We start from the raw sequence: 7,637 nt of genomic DNA on the forward strand, positions 1-7,637 counted from the left end.
CATGCCGTATGCCTTCTTTACCACCTTATCCACATACGTTGCCATTTTCAGTGATCGGTGGACATGCACACCCAGATATCTCTGCCTGTCGTACTTGCAAGATTCTACCATTTATTGTGTAATTCTGAAATGCATTGGACCTTCCAAAGTGCATTTCCTCACACTTGTCCGGATTAAACTCCATCTGCCTATTCTCCGCCCAAGACTCCAACCAGTTTAATCCTAATGTATTCTTTGACAATCCTCTTCACTATACGCAACTCCATCAATTTTTGTGCCATCTGCGAACTTACTAATCAGACCAGCTACATTTTCTTCCAAATCATTTATATACATCATGAACAACAAAGGCCCCAGAACTGATCCCTGTGGAACGCCACTAGTCACAGCCTTCCATTCAGGAAAGCACCTTTCTACTGCTACCCTCTGTATTATGTGCCCAAGCCAGTTCTGTATCCAACTTGCCAGCTCTCCTCTGATCCCATGTGACTTCACCTTTTGTACCAGTCTACCATGAGGTACCTTGTCAAAGGCTTTGCTGAAGTCCTTGTATTCAACATCTACTGCCTTTCCCTCATCTATCATCTTTGTCACTTGCTCGAAAAACTCGATCAAATTAGTGAGGCACGACCTCCCCTTCACAAAACCATGCTGTCCATCATTAATAAGTCCATTTGTTTCCAAATGTGAGTAAATCCTGCACGACTGTGCCCGATATCTGGGCAGTTCCCAGGCTCCTTCATCTTGGGGTGCTCGGTGCACAGTTGGAAGACCAAGGTAGAATGGTGAATTTAATATAAAATTAGGTACAGAAAGTGTAAAAAAGGAAAGAAAGAGTGATTAGACCAAGAAGAAAAGGAAACAGATAAGAGTTAAACGTATTCTTTAAATAAAAGGTTTGAATTTTGATATCACCTTTCATGACCACTAGATGTCCCAGTGTGTTTTACAGCCAATTAAATATGTTGTTGTCACTGTTGCAATACAGAAAACCAACAATTGCACACAACAAACTTCCACAAACAGCAAAGTGAACAAAATGGCAAATTTACTTTGCTTATTTGATTGAGAGATAATATTGTCCAAGACAATTGCTCTCTTAAAATAGTGCCATGGAATCTTTTACTGAGCAGTTGAGGCTTTCATTTAATTCTCACTTGAAAGACAGTGGGCGGGATTCTCCGTTGGCTGATGGCAAAATCGGGAGACAGATTGGGCGGAGAATCGGTTCTGATGCCGAAATCACAGCGGGCGCCGATTTGATGTCAAATCACAATTCTCCGTCACCTCAACAGTCATGTCCGGAACACAAGTACAGTAACATCGTTTGCATATTATTAACAAGCTCGACCCCGACGGGGTCTCCGCGATTCTGCTCCTCCGATGGACCGAGTTCCCGATGGCGCGGTTCACTTGTGCTTTTAAAATTGTGAAACCGGCGTTGTGGCTGATAAGGGAGAGAGAGGAGGTAGTACACAGACAGGCGTGACCATGGCTGCTGGGCCGGACACTGGCTGGGCTGGCTGGGGTTTTTTTATTCGTTCATAGATCTGGGCAGCATAGCAGCACAGTGGTTAGCACTGTTGCTTCACAGCTCCAGGGTCCCAAGTTCGATTCTGGCTTGCGTCACTATCTGTATGGAGTCTGCACATGTCTGCGTGGGTTTCCTCCGGGTGCTCCGGTTTCCTCCCACAAGTCCCGAAAGACATGCTATTAAGTCATTTGGATATTCTGAATTCTCCATCCTGAACAGGCACTGAACTGTGGCGACTGGGGGCTTTTCACAGTAACTGCACTGCAGTGTTGTAAGCCGACATGTGACAATAAGGATTATTAGTATTATGAAGGATGTGGGCGTCACTGGCCGGGCCCACATTTATTGTCCGTCCCTGAGGGAATTTAAGAGTCAACAATATTGCTGAGAGTCTGGAGTCACATGCAGGCCAGACCAGGTAAGGACCTCAGATTTCCTTTGCTGAAGGACAATGGTGAACCAGATGGGTTTTTACGACAATTGACAATGATTTCATGGTCATCATTAGACATTTTTAAAATAAATTTAGAGTACCCAATTAATTTTTCCCAATTAAGAGGCAATTTAGCGTGGCCAATCTACCTAACCTGTATATCTTTGGGTTGTGGGGGCGAAACCCACGCTAACACAAGGAGAATGTGCGAACTCCACATGGACAGTGACCCAGCGTAGGGATCGAACCTGGGACCTCGTTCCGTGATGCAGCAGTGCTAACCACTGTGCCACCATGCTGCAATTATTAGACTTTTAATTCCAAGTTTTTATTGAATTGAAATTTCAGCATCTGGCATGGTGGGACTTGAACCCAGGTCCCCAGAGCATAACTCTGGGTCTCTGGATTACTAGTCCAGTGACAATGCCACTACGCCACTGCCCCCCCACTAGCTGGGGATGGGGGCGGGTGACCAGAGAATAGGCCATGTGGCCATGGTGACACCCCCACAGGATTGGGGCGATGCCCAGCCATGGACCGCCATTGCTGTGGCCTCCAAGGCAGCCATCTTGCTGAACAGCCACTAACCACTCACCTTGGCCCCTGGTTCTATAGAGTGATATCGGCCATTTGGGTGCCCCACACCCCACCTTCCATCATGCCCCTCCCACCCAGCTGCCATCCATCAGCGAGGCATCATGCAGCCCACTGAAGGGCAAACCTCACTGTAGCTGGGCGGCGGCTGTGGAGCGTAATGCTGGCAACAGCAACGCCATCCGATGGTACCCCTGGCAGCAGGGATGGGCGCCAGAGCCAGATGTCCCAACGGTGCTGAGGGTGCGGAGATTGGGGTGAAATGTGGGGGGGGCGAGCCCACTGTGCCAACCAGGCCCACCATGTAGCCTGGTGGACCTGGTTGGGCTCGGGGGTACACACCATGCTAACATGTCGGCCTTTCACCCCGTGCAGACAATAGATATTGGAATTCAACCAGCAATAGTGGCCTTTCCCCTCATCGCGTCAGACATGGGGGATGTCCTGCGGCTGTATGAGCTGGCGCTGCTCTAGGAGGAGGAGGAAGTTGCAGCAGCGGAGCCCGCCCCATAGGAACAAGAGGCAGCTGCTCAGGTGAGAGCCAGCACCCAACAGACTGAGGAGGAGGAGGTGCAAAGGAGGCGCTGCATGGCCTCGTGTGCACAGGCAGTGCCTGTCATTCATCAGACCATAAGACGTAGGAGCGGAATTAGGCCACTCGGCCCAAAGAGTCTGCTCCGCATTCAATCATGGCTGATATTTTTCTCATCCCCATTCTCCTGCCTTCTCCCCATAACCCCTGATCCCCTTATTGATCAAAAACCTATCTCTCTCTGTCTTAAAGACACTCAGTGATTTGGCCTCCACAACCTTCTGCGGCAAAGAGTTCCACAGATGCACCACCCTCTGGCTGAAGAAATTCCTCCTCATCTGTTTTAAAAGATGTGGGCGCAATTCTCCGCACTCACGACGGTGCGGAGAATAGCGGGGTTCGTAAAATTTTACGGCCACGCTAGTCTGACGCCCTCCCGCTATTCTCCCCCCCCCCCCCCACGCCCGACTCCCGATACGAATCGCTGCCGCCGTTTTCGCCGAGTTTACGGCCGGCATACTAGCCCCGACCGGGGACCAGAATCGGCTCCCGGTCGGGGAGGGGGGGCTGGCGTCAAACCCGCCCGGATTTGACGCCAGCCTTACGATTTCTCCCTCTCTGGGAGAATCGCACCCTGTCTCTTTAGTCTGAGATTGTGTCCTCTGCTTTTAGTTTTTCCTACAAGTGGAAACATCTTCTCCACGTCCACTCTATCAAGGCCTCACAGTATCCTGTAAGTGTCAATAAGATTCCCCCTTCATCCTTCTAAGCTCCAACGAGTACACCCAGAGTCCTCAACCGTTCCTCATATGACAAGCTCTTCATTCCAGGATCATTCTTGTGAACCTCCTCTGGACCCTTTCCAAGGCCAGCACACCTTCCTTAGATACGGGGCCCAAAACTGCTCACAATCCTCCAAATGGGGTCTGACCAGAGCCTTATACAGCCTCAGATGTACATCTCTGGTCTTGTATTCTAGCCCTCTCAACATTAATGCTGACATTGCATTTGCCTTCCTAATTGCCGACTGAACCTGCACAGGAAGTCGAGGAGCTGCCGGACCGGGTATGCCGTTGAAGACTCCGGCTGAGCAGGGAGATAGTGCGACCTATCTGCCAGATCACGGCACACCTGGCACCGCGGGGGTATAGGGGAGGACACCCCCTCCCGGTGGCCGTTAAGGTGACAGTAACTCTGAACATTTACGCCATGGGCTCCTTCAAGGCGCCGAGTGGGGATTTGTTCCGGGATCTCACAAAACTATTTTCACTTAAATAACGGGGAGCACAATTAGTCCCGTTATAATTCTGATGGCAATTGTTGGGACTTTGTCACCAGACATTTGAACAGATAATAGGGATTCTTCACAAAAGTAAGCCAAAAGGGTTTGCAATTAAATCATCAGGGTGGAAAGAAAGAGTGGAAAGGACCAGGCGGAAGGGTCAGGAATTATTTTTTTTATGATGAAGCTCTGTTTCACAGCTGTAATGGTGGATTTGCAGGTGATCTGCTGGTTGGTCTGGATTCACGCCCAGTTATTCGTCCACACCTCTGTGACAATTCTTAGGTCATTTCTTCCATGTTGAAGGCACTAAATGCTATTTTACCAGCGAACATTGGTCAGACCATTTGACAACAGCCCACACCATTTTTACAGCCTTCCCCGCACCCTCCCCACGGCCACAGCATCCCCAAGCCCCTCCCAGGCCACCTTCAAACTGTGGCTTCAAATTCATCCCACATTGTCAACCAGATAGATTGATCGACCAGAATGGCAAAACATCACAAAGAACAAAATAACTGTCTTGATCCAGAAGTGCGGAAACATAATGAGGTTCTGGAGGAGCGGCACCTCATCTTCTGATTCGGCCTGTTACAGCCCTCAGGACTCAACATTGTGGTCAACAACTTTAGACTGCGACCTTTCTCCTCCACCTTGACCCTTTTTTGTGCCAATGCAAAACAATCTTCTCCCCCCACTGCCACTTGTTCTTTAGTTTAGCTTTCAGGGAGCACTGACCTTTGTTCTCCCATGAACACGTTATGCTGTTCTACCTTTCTTTTTTTAAAATAAATTTAGTGTATCCATGTGGTGAGATAACCACTGTAGTTATGTGTACTGCAGTAGGGGGATGTATGCCTGTACCTGTAATACAGGTTCCTCCGGTAAGCCCCTGCCGGCTAGCTCCGCCCACAGGGAGCTTGTGTATAAATGTATGAGAGCTGCTCAGACCCTCAGTCTACAGTTGCGGATGGAGGGACAACATCGTACAGCAATAAAGCCTCTATTGTACTAGTCTCTCGGCTTTGAGTATAATTGTTAGCGCCACAATTTATTGCTGTACGGTTTCCCAGTCACCATGGACATCAGAGTCAAGCCGGACCGTCTGCAGCTGGATCCACATTCGCCTCACGCCAGAAAAGACTTTGATCACTGGCTCGCAGTCTTAGAGGCCTACATCTCTTCAGCAGACCCTCCCCCGACGGAGGCTCAGAAAAAGCAACTCCTGTACTCCAGACTTAGCTCCAGCGTCTTTCCGCTCATTCGAGATGCGACCGACTACACCGCAGCTATGGAACTGCTCAAGGAGAATTATGCACCATCGACGAACACCCTGTTTGCAAGGCATCAACTCGCGTCCAGCAGCCGGGTGAGTCGATTGAGGACTTCTGGAGGGCCCTTATACCTCTGGTACGAGACTGCGACTGCCGGGCCCTCACAGCCGCGGAACATTCGGACTTACTCATGCGCGATGCCTTCGTTACAGGCATTGCATCGGACCCCATCCGGCAACGACTGCTGGAAGGGGTTGCCCCCGACCTCGCGGCCGCAAAGGCCCTGGCGCTCTCCATGACGGCCGCCTCCCGTAGTGCGCACACTTACTCCGCTAGCCACTCGGCCCCCCGTCCTACCCCGTGGACCCCGCAAACGGCTCCCCAGGCCCATCCGTCCCACCCCTCGTGGACCCCGCAAACGGCCCCCCCAGCAGCCGCCCCCGCGCACTATGCCTGCGCTGCCCGCCGCCGCACCCCCTGGGGGTCCCCACTGTTACTTCTGCGGCCAACAGAAGCACCCTCGCCAACGCTGCCCGGCCCGCACAGCGACCTGCAAAGCTTGTGGAAAGAAAGGCCACTTTGCAGCGGTGTGTCAGTCCCGGACGGTCGCCGCTATCGCGCCGCCGGTCCCCACGCCTCAGCCGCTCCTCAATGGGCCCCGCCGTCCGCTTCCCCTGACCCCACGTGCATCAGTGGGCGCCGCCATCTTTTGCCGCCCCCGCCACGTGCGCCCAATGGGCGCCGCCATCTTCATCCACCACAGCCATGTGCGTTCCATGGGCGCCGCCATTTTGTTCCGACCCCATAACGTGCGCGCCATGGACGCCGCCATTTTACCCACAGGTACTGCGATGCCGCCATCTCGTCTCCAGGGGCCGCCATCACGGGACACGGGTCGCTACCGCTCCTCGTCGGACTCATCTGACTCAACCGCCCACCAACCACTGCTCGCCTCCGTTACGCTCGACCAGTCCCGTCCTCGCAACCTGGCACCCTCTTCCACATCGGTGCTGGTCAACGGCCATGTGACCTCCTGCCTCATCGACTCCGGGAGCACCGAGAGCTTCGTCCACCCGGACACGGTAAGGCGCTATTCCCTTGCGATCCATCCCGCCGACCGGCAGATCTCCCTTGCCTCCGGTTCCCACTCTGTCCCGATCCGGGGTTTCCGCCTGGTTAAACTCACTGTACAGGGTGTGGAATTCGACCGTTTCCGTCTGTACATTCTCCCCGACCTCTGCACTTCACTCCTACTAGGCCTGGATTTCCAGTGCAATCTCCAGAGCCTCACCCTCAAATTCGGTGGACCCCTATCTCCCCTCACCGTTTGCGGCCTCGCGACCCTCAAGGTCGAGCCCCCCTCCCTCTTTGCCAATCTGACTGTGGATTGCAAGCCCGTCGCCACCAGGAGCAGACGGTACAGCACCCAGGACAAGGCCATCATCAGGTCCGAAGTCCAGCGGCTGCTTCGGGAGGGTATCATCGAGGCCAGCAACAGCCCTTGGAGAGCCCAGGTGGTAGTGGTTAAGACCGGGGAGAAGCACAGGATGGTCGTGGACTACAGCCAGACCATCAACCGGTACACGCAGCTCGACGCGTACCCCCTCCCCCGCATTTCTGATATGGTCAATCAGATTGCACAGTACCGGGTCTTCTCTACTATTGACCTGAAATCCGCCTACCACCAGCTCCCTATCCGTAAATCGGACCGTCCCTACACTGCCTTTGAGGCGGACGGTCGTCTGTACCAATTTCTGAGGGTTCCCTTCGGCGTCACGAATGGGAGTCTCGGTATTTCAGCGAGAAATAGACCGAATGGTTGACCGGTACGGACTGCAGGCCACCTCCCGTACCTCGACAATGTCACCATCTGCGGCCATGACCAGCAGGACCATGATGCCAACCTTTATAAATTCCTCCACACCGCATCTCTCCTTAATCTCACGTACAACAAGGAGAAATGCGTGTTCCGCACAGACCTCTTAGCC

This window comes from Scyliorhinus canicula, chromosome 2 (genome assembly GCF_902713615.1).
Source record: "Scyliorhinus canicula chromosome 2, sScyCan1.1, whole genome shotgun sequence".
Classification (NCBI taxonomy): Eukaryota; Metazoa; Chordata; class Chondrichthyes; order Carcharhiniformes; family Scyliorhinidae; genus Scyliorhinus; species Scyliorhinus canicula.